Source organism: Oryctolagus cuniculus, chromosome 4, assembly GCF_964237555.1.
Source record: "Oryctolagus cuniculus chromosome 4, mOryCun1.1, whole genome shotgun sequence".
Classification (NCBI taxonomy): Eukaryota; Metazoa; Chordata; class Mammalia; order Lagomorpha; family Leporidae; genus Oryctolagus; species Oryctolagus cuniculus.
The window spans coordinates 144992946-145007648 of NC_091435.1; the positions used below are offsets into that span (position 1 = coordinate 144992946).

Consider the following 14703-nt stretch of genomic DNA (forward strand, 5'->3'; position numbering starts at 1 on the left):
CAAATAAATAAAAAAGAAAAAAAAAAAAAGAGGTGCACCCCAGACTAGTACCGGCACCCGTATGGGATGCCAGTGCTGTAGGCAGAAGCCCAGTATGCCACACTGCTGTCCCCTGTGTTCAATAATTTTTTCTGTCAGAATTTTTAATTCCGTACTTTTCCAGGCCAACGTTTGCTCTTTTGACTATGTTTTTGATTTTATCTTCCATTTTTATTTAAATGAAAAAAGTTATGGGTAAAAAGTATGCATTTTACTCATTCCTAATTTTACTCCATTTGTGAGACATTTGGTGGTACAATATTCTTTACAAAACTATTTTGGGGGCCGGCGCCGCGGCTCAATAGGCTAATCCTCCACCTAGTGGCGCCAGCACACCGGGTTCTAGTCCCGGTCGGAGCGCTGAATTCTGTCCCAGTTGCCCCTCTTCCAGGCCAGCTCTCTGCTGTGGCCCGGGAAGGCAGTGGAGGATGGCCCAAGTGCTTGGGCCCTGCACCCCATGGGAGACCAGGAGAAGTACCTGGCTTCTGGCTTCGGATCAGCGCCGTGCGCCAGCCGCAGCGCGCGGGCCGTGGCGGCCATTGGAGGGTGAACCAACGGCAAAAGGAAGACCTTTCTCTCTGTCTCTCTCTCTCACTATCCACTCTGCCTGTCAAAACAAAACAAAACAAAACTATTTTGGGGAAAATGAGAGAGTCTCTCATGTGGAAGCTGAAGACTATTCTAGTTTTTCTTGCTGTTTGATTCTTGGGAGACTACATGCAGGTTACACTGCCTTATTGCTTTGTCTGGGATTATTGGATTGTATCCACAAATTGGAAATGAGCTTGATTGAAGATTGCAGAATGAAATGTCTCAGTGGTTGCTTACTGGAATTTCTTTTATTCCAGTTAAGAGTTTCACTTATGAAGGTTTCATATTAAGTGCTGTGTCTTTAAAGAAAGGTTTTGAATATTTTCCCCCAAAACAGAATTTATCACCTGTTAAGCAGACTACTAATCCTCCTCCTTCCCCTCTAGATTTGTTTATTTGAAAAATAAGAGACAGGGAAAGAAGGAGATCTTCTGTCCACTGGTTCACTCCCTCAGTGACCACAGTGCCAGGAGTCTAGAACTCTATCCCAGTCCCCCACATGGGTGTCTAACCTGTTGCACTACAACACCAGCCTCTGTATTTTTCTTTAAAACCTATTTAATTTTGATATATATACAGTGGGATTTTTTAATGTGGTGGAAGCATATGTGTGAAACCAAATGTGGAGTCCTTTTGTGGTGGGACACATGATTTGACTTTAGTGAAATTACTACCATATAATTTAGTAGCTAAAAAGTAAATATTCATCTCCTGCTTAGAAACTTGGAAAATGTCAATCAGAATAGGATAGTAACATTGTATTAGTTATATTTCAGTCCACATAGTCATACTTGCTAGTTCACATGGTTATATGTACTTCAGTTTAATTTACTCATGCTGATTCCTGAGCATGGAACAACACAGAAAAACATTCTGAGTTTTTGTTATGAGCTTTGTTTCTGGGTAGTGCTTTTTATGTCACTTAGTACTCATACCAGTGCTATGAGATGGATCCTTTATTCATCTGTCTTATATTCAACAAATCTATAACAGACAGATTTTATGTTGATAATTTTGTATGGCTCATGAATGATGTTATAAATATCCAAATGGCCCTTGGCAGAATAAAAGTCCCACACCCCTGTTTATAGGAAATTGTGAATTTTGGGTGAGGTGTTTGGTGTAACAGTTATTGGGTTTGAGTCTCAGCTTTGATATCAATCCCAGCTTTCTGCTAATGTACACCGTGGGAAGCAGTGATAATTATTCAAGTGGTTAGGTCCCTGCCACCCATGTAAGAGACCTAGATTGAGCTCCACTTCTAGGCTTCTGTCAGGTGTGAGGGAAGCAGATGGGAGCTTTCTGTCTTTCACATACATACATAAAAATAATAGAGAATAGTGCAGGAAAAATGTTAATAACATTAAAACTTCTAGGACAATCATTGTATACTTGGATTGCAACTTAACCCACCTAGAGCTTGAGATGAGTAATGTTAAATTTTCCTACTTAATAGTGCTAATTTTGCCAGAAACGTAGATACACAAATTAAATAGTACCTACTCATTGTTAAAAACACTCATCCTGAAGATTGTTCTAAACTCTGAGGATAGAGTACATAATTTTTACAATCATGCATGAAGGTGGGTTAGCATTCTAAATTCCTGAGTATATATAGCATATTTTCCATGAAATTTATTACTTAATACAGAATACTTTTAAAATTTCATTGGAAAATGAAATTAAAAGATAAACTAATTTTGTTGTAGAAGATTTCTGAAATTCCTGCTTAGTTTTTTCATTTTTAAAGATTTATTTATTTATATGAAAGTCAGAGTTACACAGAGAGAGGAGAGGCAGAGAGAGAGAGGTCTTCCATCCGATGGTTCACTCCCCAATGGCTGGATATGTGCTGATCCGAATTAGGAGCCAGGAGCTTTTTCTGAATCTCCCACTCGGGAGCAGGGGCCCAAAGACTTGGGCCGCCTTCTGCTGCTTTCCCAGGCCACAGCAGAGAGCTGGATTGGAAGTGGAGCAGCCGGGTTTCGAACTGGCGTCCATATGGGATGCCGGCACTTTAGGAACAGGTGTTAACCCGCTGCGCCCCAGCGTTGGCCCCAGCTTCAGCCCCAGTGCAGTTTTTTCATAAATACCTATTTTCCATGAACATTTTGAAGTTCCTCCATGTGTTGTTGCAGTCTTTATTTCATATATTTTAGGTTTATTTTGTTACAGTCTTTTCTCACTGTGTCCCTTGACGTAGCTACAGCAATAAACAAATACTATAAATGAAAATATATTTCTGTATTACTAACCCAATAGATCATAGACCTTTCTTGTACTACTGTTTACGGGATATTTAGCATAAGTGTTCTTCCTTCAGTACAAATTGTTAGAAGTGTTAGAAGAAGTGTTAGGCTAGCCATGTGTTTTCAGAAGTGGAGGGATCAACTCTTTCCTATGTCTTGTACATAGTAGCTGTATCATGAATAAGTAAATCCCAAAAAGATGAGTTTAGTGATTGAAAAAATTTGTGTTCTAGAAAGTTTATATTCTGCAAATTGGGTCTTTCCAATAATATTGGGATATTAGAGCAGTCACAGAAATGTTTTTAGATACTGCATTTGCCAGAATTGGCTTTAGAAATGGTTGGTGATGAAAATGCTCTCATTTTGGGGGAGGGGAGACTTTTTTGAGTACTTTCATTGAATCTTTCAAAGGAGTAAAGAGAAGCATCATTTTTATTACTTGACCACTTTTATGTTTATTAGTGTTTCAAGAAAAAGTTTCTGGGACCAGCATTCTGGCACAGTGGATTTAGTTCTCGTTTGTGATGCTGGCAGCCATATGGTGGACTGGTTCAACTTCTAGTTCTTCTTTCCATCCAGTTTCCTGCTAATATGCCTGGGAAAACAGTGGATAATGCCCCCAGTGCTTGGGCCCTTGCCGCCTACAGGTGTGAATTCTGGCTCTGGCTCTGTCTGGCCCAGCCCTGCTATTGTTGGGCATTTGGGGAGTGAACCAGCAGGGGTTCTCTGTCTGTCTTTTCCCTGTCTCTCTACCTCTCAGACACAAAAATAGAAGTTTTCATTAAGAAAAGATGTTTGTTTACTTTTATTATTTCCTTTCAGAACTGTTTATTATCGGTTACTGGCATGGTTCACTGTCTAATGAAGAGCTTGTCATTGATGTCAGGAGATTGGCCACATATAAAACAGTTGAGCCAACAAGTAAATATATTGAGGAAAGTAGGAATCAGTGTTTTACTGTTGGAGAAGGGGATTATAAGTATGAAAAGGCTAGAATGAACTAAATATTATATTGGAATTAGAGGGATCAGAATACAGTCAGGGTTTTCAATATATGTATATAGGTATAGAAACAATAGGGGTGTATGTGTGTGCATGCATATGTATGTGTATATGTATTTGAGAAAAGAAAAGGGGAGACACTTCTGAGAGAGAGAGCCTGGAAACCATGATTCCTCTGCAGCAGTGATGAGCATAACCAGCATCCATATCTTGGTTTCTAAATAAATTTGCCTTTAAAAGCATTCAGTACTAGAAATAGTGGGTTTTAGTGCTTGTTCAAAGAAAGTCCAAGATAAACCTGTGAAATTTTTATGGTATAGGGATTAAGAATAAGCTCAAAGAATGGTTTACATATCAAAAGAAGATATGAATTGTCTTAAAGTGATCCTTCTGGGAAATTTTGAGAATGAAAATAAATCATAATAATAGACTGTTAACTCAGTGAATAAAATGTGAATCCCAGAGTCTATATTAATAAACACATACAGGGGCCGGCTCTGTGGTGTAATCAGTAAAGCTGCTGCCTGCTGTACCGGTATCCCATGTGGGCACCAGTTCCAGTCCTGGCTGCTCCAGTTAGGATCCAGCTCTCTGCTATGGCTTGGAAAAGCAGTGAAAGACTACCCAAATCCTTGGGCCCCTGCACCTAGGTGGGAGACCCAGAGAAAGCTCCCAGTTCCAGGCTTTGGATCAGCTCAGCTCTGGCCATTGCAGCCATTTGGGGAGTGAACCAGCAGATAGAATACCTCGCTCCCTGTCTCGCTGATTCTGCCTCTCTGTAACTCTTACTTTCAAATAAATAAATAAAATCTTAAAGTATATAGAAAGAATGTTAACTTATAAGGGTGGAAAGGTTGGTGGAATTAGAAAATGAATTTCATGACCATTATAGTAGTTTATTTAGAAAAGATTTATCAGATGGATGCTAAATCTAATGGGTGAAAGTTTGATGAGGAGCTGTTTTTATATTCAGTAGTACTGACTCAAAGGTACACTTAATTACAAAATGAGAAAGAATAACTATATTGGGTAACCTCGGTAAATTCCATTTTAAATTGTCAAAGTTAAAAATACTACTGATGGGGGCCAGCCTTGTGGCACAGCATGCTAAGCAGATGCCTTTGATGCCAGCATAACTCTCCTTTTCAAGTAAATAAATAAATTTAGAAAGAAAATACCAAGTGGATATTCTTTGTCCTCTAAAATAGGATATACAGAGAAATAGTATTTTTCTGATATTTTTGCTGAAAATGTATAACCCAAGTGTAATCTTGGGGACTTAATTCAAAAATAGATATTTCATGAAATAATAACTGGTCAGTCCTCCTCAGAAGCAGTAAGATCATTAAAGACATTTCTAAATTGAAGAAAAGTAAAAATAAATGACAAGTAAATATTTGTGATCTTAGGATGATTTTGCTATGAATGATGTGATAGTTGGTGAAATTTCTTTAGATGAAATGGTAGAATTTAACCAATGTTACTTCCATGATATTGAGGGTTGTTCACTGGTTACATAGGAGAATGTCCATATTGGGTGGTATTATATCAGCATCTTACTCTCAGATGGTGCAAAAATAAGTATTTATGAGAAACAGAGAGAGGAAAGAGGTAGAGGGAAAGGAAATGATAAAGCAAACACGGGGGCCAACGCTGTGGTGTAGCAGGTAAAGCTGCTGCCTGCAGTCCTGGCATCTCATATGCGCAATGGTTCGAATCCCGGCTACTCCACTTCTGGACCAGCTATCTGCTAAGGCCTGGGAAAGCAGTAAAAGATGGCCCAAGTCCTTAGATCCCTGCACCTGCGTGGGAGACCTGTAAGAAGCTCCTGGCTCTTGGCTTCAGATTGGTGCAGCTCTGGGTGTTGTGTCCAATTGGGGAGTAAAGCAACAGATGGAAGACTTTCTCTCTCTCTGCCTCTACTTTTCTCTCTGTGTAACTCTGACTTTTAAATAAATAAATAAATCTTAAAAAAAAAATAAAGCAAACACAGTAAGTTGAGAAGGTGAAATTTGAAGCTTATATAACAGTTCTTAGAGTATTTCTACAGCTTTCATATAAGTTTGAATTTATTTCAGAATTAAACATTAAGAACAAGATTGTAGAATGATTTTGGGAAAGTCTATAACACATTACCTTGTGAACTAAAAACTGCAAAATACTTGACACCTTTGACAACTTGAAGGTAATGAACTTACTAGGTCACACAAAATGTTTTACATGAAAACTGAAATATTGGTTTATCTGATGTAAAGTCACTTGCCATTCTTCTTTATTGAATGTTAACTTCATGAAGGCTAGACTTACCATTTTTAGTTTTAGACTATTATGCAGGTGTTCAGAAAACTGTCACTACACTCATAAATATCTGATAACTAACATGCTGCTTATGCATTGTGTGTCAAGCACTGATACATACTATTATTCCCATATAACAGCTGAGAAAACTAAGGTTCAGAGGATTAAGTGTCCTGTTTGGACTTACTAGGAAGTTGCTGACTTACATTCAGACATGAAATTTTGATTCCAGAATCTGTGCTCTTTTCTTTATACTTCCTCTAAATAATTTTTTGCTGAGTAAGTAAAGGAACAAGTGAACTTTGAATTACCTATTGGCTTCAGTGTATTAGGTGAAATATTTGAGCTTGTTAGTGGTTCAGTTGTTTCTCAAGAGTTGCTTTGGCGGGGGGCAGTGCTGTGGTGCAGTAGGTTAATCCTCTGCCTGTGGCACCAGTATACCATGTGGTCACCAGTTTTAGTCCTAGGCTTCTCCTCTTCCAATCCAGCTCTCTGCTGTGGCTTGGGAAAGCAGTGGAAGATGCAACAGGCGCTTGGGCCACTGCATACACATGGGAGACCCGGAAGAAGCTCCGGTCGCCTGTCTTCAGATTGGCGGTGTGAACCAGCAGGTGGAAGACCTTTTTCTCTCTCCCTCTCACTGTCTATAACTCTACCTATCAAATAAATAAAATCTTAAAGAAAAAACGAGTTGCTCTGGTTTAGTTAAGGTTGTGTGTGCAATGATGATAGGAGGTCATGATGTGATTGGATCTGTTGATTTTTTTTTCAGTTAAAACTTATATTTAAAACTTTATTATACAAATAGCTCTATTATTTTTATGTTAAACATTCATGTAAATATAATCAAAATCCCAGTACATGGTTGTCACTCCATGTCTGACAGTTCTGTATCTTGAATTGGACTTAGTACACATGGAAAATATTCAGGGAAAAATACATAACAATACCAAAATTAAAAGTAATACAATTGAGGGCCGGTGCCACGGCTCACTAGGCTAATCCTCCGCCTTGCGGCGCGGGCACACCACGTTCTAGTCCGGGTCGGGGCGCCGGATTCTGTCCCGGTTGCCCCTCTTCCAGGCCAGCTCTCTGCTGTGGCCAGGGAGTGCAGTGGAGGATGGCCCAAGTGCTTGGGCCCTGCACCCCATGGGAGACCAGGATAAGTACGTGGCTCCTGGCTTCGGATTAGCACATTGTGCCGGCCGCAGCGGCCATTAGAGGGTGAACCAACGGCAAAGGAAGACCTTTCTCTCTGTCTCTCTCTCTCACTGTCCACTCTGCTGTAAAAAACAAAACAAAACAAAACAAAATAATAATACAGTTGAGAATTACAGTGTAACAACTCTTTAGCATTTGTATTGTATTAGTTATAAGTTATCTAGAGATGATTTATAGTATAAAGGAGGATGGGCTTAGGTTATATACAGATACTATAATGATTCATATGAGTATCTTGAGCATCTTTGGATGTTGATACCCATGGAGACCTTGGAACCCTTCCCACCCAATACCAGGGGAAAACTGTTGACCATTTCCAGTACTCTAGGGAAGCTCCTTTGTGTCCTTCTCAGTCTATGTTTTTCTAAGAGTACTAAGTATTCTGTTAGATCTTAAGATAAATTTGGCCTGTTTTTGAACTTCATGTAATTGCATTTATAATAGGTGTTATCTGAAGTCCACAAGCAATTTGAGTTTTTGTTATTGGTATGATCAGTAATTCAGTTTTTTTAATTGCTGCTTAATATTCCCTTGTGTAAATATACCTTAATTGATTTAGCCATTCTGCCATTTATGAACATTTCTTTATTTTTTCAAGTTTTTGCCTAGTATGCATAAAAGTATTCATAATCTTGTACAAGTCTCTCTGTGGATTTTATTTTCTTCAAGCAGAGAGAGGCAGCTGAGAAATCTCCCATCTGCTGGTTTATTCCTCATTACTGGGGCTGGGCCGGGTTGAAATTGGGAGCCAGGTCTAACATGGATGGCAGGAACCTAATTACTTGAGCAATCAACTACTGCCTCTTAGCGTACATATTAGAAGGAAGTTGTAATCAGGGATTTAGTTGGTACTAGAACTGAGACACTCCACCAAGAGATACAAGTGCAACTTAACTTGTAGGCCAAAAGACACCTTTGTTTAACAATAAATTTTTTTTTTTAAGATTTTATTTATTTGAGAGGTAGAGTTACAGAGGGAGAGACAGAGAGAAAGGTCTTCCGTCCATCGTTTCACTCCCCAAATGGCCGCAATGACTGGAGCTGCACCCATCTGGAGCCAGGAACTTCCTCCAGGTCTACCATGCGGGTGCAGGGGGCCCAAGCACTTCGATCATCTTCCACTGCTATCCCAGGTCATAGCAGAGTGCTGGATTGGAAGAGGAGTAGCCAGGACCAGAACCGGTGCCCACATGGGATACCAGCACCGCAGGTGGAAGATTAACCAAATGCGCTGCGCCACGGCGCTGGCCCCTAAAAATAATTTTTATTAGCATGTAGTACTTACAAATTTTTATGGATTACAATGCTGTATTAAAAGCTAAATGAACCTTTCCATTTCCTTTTGTGTGTGTGTGTGTGTGTGTGTTTGTGTGTGTTTAGAGCCTACCTGGTACTCTTTTCAGTACTTTTTACAGTGTATAATTAATTAATTGGGAACTATATAGACAAACCACTGTGCTGTGGAACAGTACAACTTAGTATATCTGACTGTGTTTTGGTACCTGGAATTCCATCTTTCTTTATTACCCATCCCTAGCAATCACTGTGTTACTTTTATAAACGAGAGAGAAATATTGTATTTTTCTTTGTGTGTTTTATTTCACTTAATGTCATCTCCATTTTCACCTGTTTTGTTGCGATGTCAGGATTTTATTTTTGTGGCTGATTAATATGTGATTATAGTACATTTTCTTTATTATTAATTTGGTGATGTATACCTAGGGTGACTCCATATGTTGGCTATTGGTAATAGTATTGCAGTGAACACAGGAGTATAGCTGACTCTTTCACATAATAATTTCATTTCCTTCAAATATATGCCCAGAAATGGGGTAGTTGGGTCATACAGCAGATTTATACTTTTCTCCAGAATGGCTGTACTAATTTAATGTGCCTCCAACAGTGTATAAGAGGGTCTCTTTGCTAGCATTTGTCTTTTTTTTTTTTTTTTTTGTCTTTTTGCTAATAGTCATTGTAACAGGAGTGAGAAGGCTCTGTATTTTTCTTATAGCTAATGATGTTAAGCATTTTTTTTTAATGTATTATTTGTGTTTCTTATTTTGAGAAATGCCTATTCAAATTCTTTGCCCATTTCCTCACTTGGTTGGTGGTGTTTGTTGTTGAGTTCCTCCTATAATCTGAATATTAATTCTTTGTTGAATAGTTTGAAAATATTTTCTTCATTATGTAGATTATCTGTTAACTCTTTTGATTGTATTGCACAAAAGGTTGTAAGTTTGATATAATCCCATTTGTCCAGTTTTGCTTTTGCTGCTGGTACTTTTGGAATTGCAATCAAAAAGTCATTGGCTGTGCTGATGTTTTGAAGTGTTTGTCATGTATTTTCTTCTAGTAGGTTTGTTGTTTTAGGTCTTCATTTAGACCTTTTTTTAAAAAATGTTTTTTATTTATTTGAACAAAGAGCAAAAGAGAGGTAGATACATGCGTGGGGGAAGAGAGATCCACCCACCCACCCATCCATCCATCCATCCACCCATTGGTTCAATTTCTACAATAGCCATAGATGGGCAAAGCTAAAGCCAGGGGCTAGGCACTCTGTGTGGGACCCAGGGACCCAACAACTTGAACCATCAACTGCTACTTTGCAGTATTCATATTAGCAGGAAGCTGGATAAAAGCAGAATGGAAACTCTAACAATGGCATTCTAGTACGGGATGTGGGCCTTCCAAATAGCATCGTCTCTTCTTTTTTTAAAAGTAATTCTTTTTTAAAAAAATATTTATTTATTTATTAGAAGGCAGAGATATAGAGACAGAAAGGGAGAGAGAGATATCAAGATACCTTCCATCTGCTGGCCCACTAATTTTAAAGTCAGAATTAGAGGAAGAGAGAGATATTTATCTGTTGATTTACTCCCCAAATGACCACAATGGCCCAGTCTGAACCAGGCTGAAGCCAGGAGCCTGAAACTCCATAAGGGTCTCCCACGTGGCTGGCAGGGACCCAAGCATTTGGACCATTTTCTTCTGCTTTCCCGGGAGCATTGACAAGGGGCTGGATTGTAAGTGGAATAACTGACACAAACCAACACCCACATGAATGCCAACATTGCAGGCAGTGGCTTAACTTGTTGTGGCACAGTGCCAGCCAAAGCATGTACCTTTATAATCCTACCTTCTTGTTGAATTGATTCTTTATCACGTAGTAACTTTCTATGTCTCTCATTACAATTTGTTTCTTAAATTCTATTGTACTGTTGATTCTTTGCCTTTTTACCCATTTGTGCAATGTGTGTATTTTAATTGGGGAATTTAGTGCATAAACATTCTGAATTATTATATACAAGTAATTGACTTATTCCAGTAATTCAAAGATTGTATTTCCCTTGTTTATTTTCTGTATTCTTTGTTCTTTTTCCAGTGAGTTTTTCTTTTCATACATTTTCTTGATGGTAGTTATCTTTGTTTCTACATTTAGGATTCCTCTAAGCGTCATCTGTAAGGCTGGTCTGATGGTGATGAAATCTGAGTTTTTTCTTATCCTGGCAAGTCTTTATTTCTCTTTTATTTAATAAAGAAAGGTTCATTGGATAAAATCTTTTTTTTTTAAAGATTTATTTATTTATTTGAAAGAGTTACACAGAGAGAAAAGAAGAGGCAGAGAAAGAGGTCTTCCATCTGTTGGTTCACTTCCAAATTGGCTGCAATGACCAGAGCTGCACTGATCTGAAGCCAGGAGCCAGGAGCTTCTTCCGGGTCTCCCACGCGGGTGTAGGGTCCTAAGGACTTGGGCCATCTTTTACTGCTTTCCCAGGCCATAACAGAGAGCTGTATTGGAATTTGATCAGCGGGGACTCGAACCAGCCAGAGAGGGAGGGAACGAGAGAGAGAGAGATTGATTGATTAATTAATTCACAGAGATTCCGTTCACTCCCCAGATAGCCAACAGCCAGGGCCAGGTCAGGCAAAAGCCAGGAACTAGGAGCTTTTTCGAGGTCTCCCACATGGGTGGCAGGGGCCCAGTCACTTGGGCCAATCTTCTGTTGCTTTTCTCGTGCCGTTAGCTGGGAGATGGATTGAAAGTAGATCAGCACAACCAGTGCCTATGTGGGATGCCAGCATTGCAGGCAACAGCTTTACTTGCTGTGCCACAACACAGGCCTCCATGGTTGTCTTAAAATTTCAGAACTTGCAATCTCTTCTTCCAGTCCCTCTTGGTATGTGATGCTTCTGTTGAAACATAAGCCTGTTCTTACTCTAAAAAGTGTTAAAAGTGACATGGCTCTTTTTTATTTTTTAAAGTTAATTCATTTATTTGGCATAGTGACAGAGAAAGATAATCTTCCAGCCACTGTTTCACTTCCTAAATGACTACCACAATCAAGTATATGCCAGACCAAATAGAAGCCAGGAAGTCCATCTGGGTCTTCCACATGAGTGGCAGAGGCCCAGGTGCTTGAGAGATCATCTGCTGCCTTCTGCAGTATAGTATCAGGAAGCTGGATTGGAAGCAGAGCAACTGGGACTTGAATGGACTCTCAGATATGGGATGCTGGTATTGCAGGCTGCAGCTTAAATTTTTGAGTCACAGAGCCGACTCTGTCTTGGTGTTTTACTCTTGCAGATTTTAGAATTCTCTTTGTGTGTTACTTTTGAGAGTTTGTAGTGTGACAGGATCTGGATCTTTTCTGCTCCTGAGTGTATGGGAGTTCTGTCCTGTACTTGGGATATCCATATCTTTGTCCAGATTGTAAATTTTTGTTGCCTTTACTCTGAACATTTATATCAGGAGTCTTGGTGACTGGCTTCATTCTTTTAAATTTTTTTTTTTTTTTTTTACTTTTTGTCTGATGGAGATATTTCAAGAGTGTCTCTCCGTTTGTGTATTCTTTGTTTTGTTTTGTCAGTTGTTGAGCCTTTCAAACTGTATATACTTTTAAATTTTTTAAAATTTGAATGGAAGAGAGAAACTTCCCTATCTGCTGGTTCACTTCCCCAAATGAATGCAATGGCTGTAATTGGGTCAATCTCAAAATCATCAGCCAAGAACTGAATCCAGGTCTCTCTTAAACTATCATCACTGCTTTCTAGGGTGTGCTTTAGGAAACAGAGCTTGGAATGAAATCCTGGCACTCCATTGTGGGACACATGTCTCTTAATTGTCATCTTAACCACCAAGCCAATTGCCTGCCTCTTATTTACCTTTTTATGTTGCTCACTGATTTTTCTATTTCTAAGATTTTTTTTCTTTTTCAGGATCTCTGTCTCTTATGTTGCTCACTGATTTTTCTATTTCTAAGATTTTCTTTTCTTTTTCAGGATCTCTGTCTCTTTGATGAATTTTTCATTTATACCAGGCATTTTTTCCTAATTTCATTTAACTGTCTACATTTTTTTTGTATCTCTTTAAGCATCCTTATATTCAGTCTTTTGAATTCTTTGCCAGGTATTTAATCGGTGTTTCTTGTCTTGAGGTCTGAAAATAAGCATGTGTCATGTTTTCTTGTTCTTTTGTAATTCTGGGTCTTTCCATTGATTTTTGTACTTCTGGTGGATCAGGTTTTTTTGTTTGTTTGTTTTGTCACTTTAAAGGGTAGCTTTTTTTCTGAAGAACTACTATGGGTATCAGGTTGGTATTTTGTTCTTAGTTCAAGTTAGATGGTGAAGTATAGTCTCCCTATATTTTTTCCACTGGAATTATTGGTAGTGATGTCAGGTGGTTGGGGAGCTCCTCTGTTTCCAGGAGGGGTGTGCCTGTTCTTTTGTTAGTGGTCAGGGTCATCAGTACAGGACCCCAGTGCAGGGCACACATGTGTTGCTGCCTGCACTCACCAAAGCCTTAAGGATAATTGGTGATACAGTGCAGTCTGGCTCATTTTGGGGACAGAGATGCACAGCTTTTCATACCAATCCTGGGGTTGTCTCAGGGAGGAAGCCACAGTGAGGCTAGGTTTGAATCGTGGATGTCTGTGTCTTGCTGTGGGGGGAAGGAGAGAGTGTGGGGCTGTGAACCATGTGAGTAGAGGCACACACCTCTAAGACCTGGAAAAAGGACCTTCCCTTTTAAACCAGTGCTGTTTGTGCTAAGGTGATAAGATCACTGTTGCTGGGTTTAGTTTGGTTTATGAGACTACTATCAAAAGCTTTTCTCTAGCATGGTGGAATGTATGTGGTGTCCCATAGATGGGCATTTGCAGGGGTTTCTGTCCTTTGGGGCAGTATGGATTCCAACAATGACTCTTCTCACAATGGCATTACTGCAACTTGTGCTCTGGGAATTGAGAGGGAGATAGTGTTGTTCCTTCTCTGGGGCAGAGAGACCATGTATGCTCCATGTTAACAACTCTGGGCTGTACTCCAACCCCGTGGAGATTGTGAATCCCTCCTCCTGCTGTGACTGCAGGCATCCTGCATCTCTGGTCATGGGGTCCACTGGGCTATCTAATTTTACCCTTTGCCCTTCAAAATGTGGATTCCTCTGGCCATGTGGTTGTGATAGTGGTTCTGGTGTACTTTTTTTCTCTTCTTAAGCTGTCATCCCATATTCTGTTGTATATGAGATTCACATGTCACCTTTGCTGATTATCAGTATCTCTTAATGCTTTCAGCTCACAATGCAGTATTTAGTTATTTTGGTTCTTCTTTCTGGAGCAGAATATGAATACTGTTCATGTGTATTAGACCATCATGGAAAATCCATATGGCCGTGGGTTTTTTTTGTTTGTTTTTGTTTGTTTGTTTGTTTGTTTGTTTTAACAGGCTGAGAGAGAGAGAGGTCTTCCTTTGCCGTTGGTTCACCTTCCAATGGCCGCTGCGGCCGGCATACCACACATATCCGAAGGCAGGAGCCAGGAGCTTCTCCTGGTCTCCCATGGGGTGCTCGGCCATCCTCCACTGCACTCCCGGGCCACAGTAGAGAGCTGGCCTGGAAGAGGGGCAACTGGGACAGAATCCAGTGCGCCGACCGGGACTAGAACCTGGTGTGCCGGCGCCCCTAAGCGGAGGATTAGCCTACTGAGCCGCGGTGCCGGCCGGCCGTTTTTAAAATGTCAAATTTTATGTGTTTTTATCAGCTATTCCTGAAACATTTATTTGCATCTTGGATAAAATTTATAGTAGCTTATTTCTCAAAACGATTATACGTTATTCTAAAATATACACAGAAATGCACAATCTGTGTGAGACAAAACAATGTTGAAGAATTACAGAGCCGGAGGGCTTTTATCACTAAATATCAAGTCTTATAGTAAAGCTACAGTAATGAAACACATTGGCACTGGCACAGTAACAAGTCTGTAGGATAGAATGGAGAGTCTAGAGATAGTTCTGTGCATGTGTGCTC

The 14703-nt window shown here is 39.7% G+C and overlaps 1 protein-coding gene across 5 annotated transcripts in view; it reads left to right on the forward strand.

The window, feature by feature from the left end:
- The window catches only part of STAG1 (STAG1 cohesin complex component), a 381944-nt gene that overhangs the window by 118967 nt on the left and 248274 nt on the right, over positions 1–14703 (forward strand). The gene's annotated exons all lie outside the window — the stretch shown is intronic.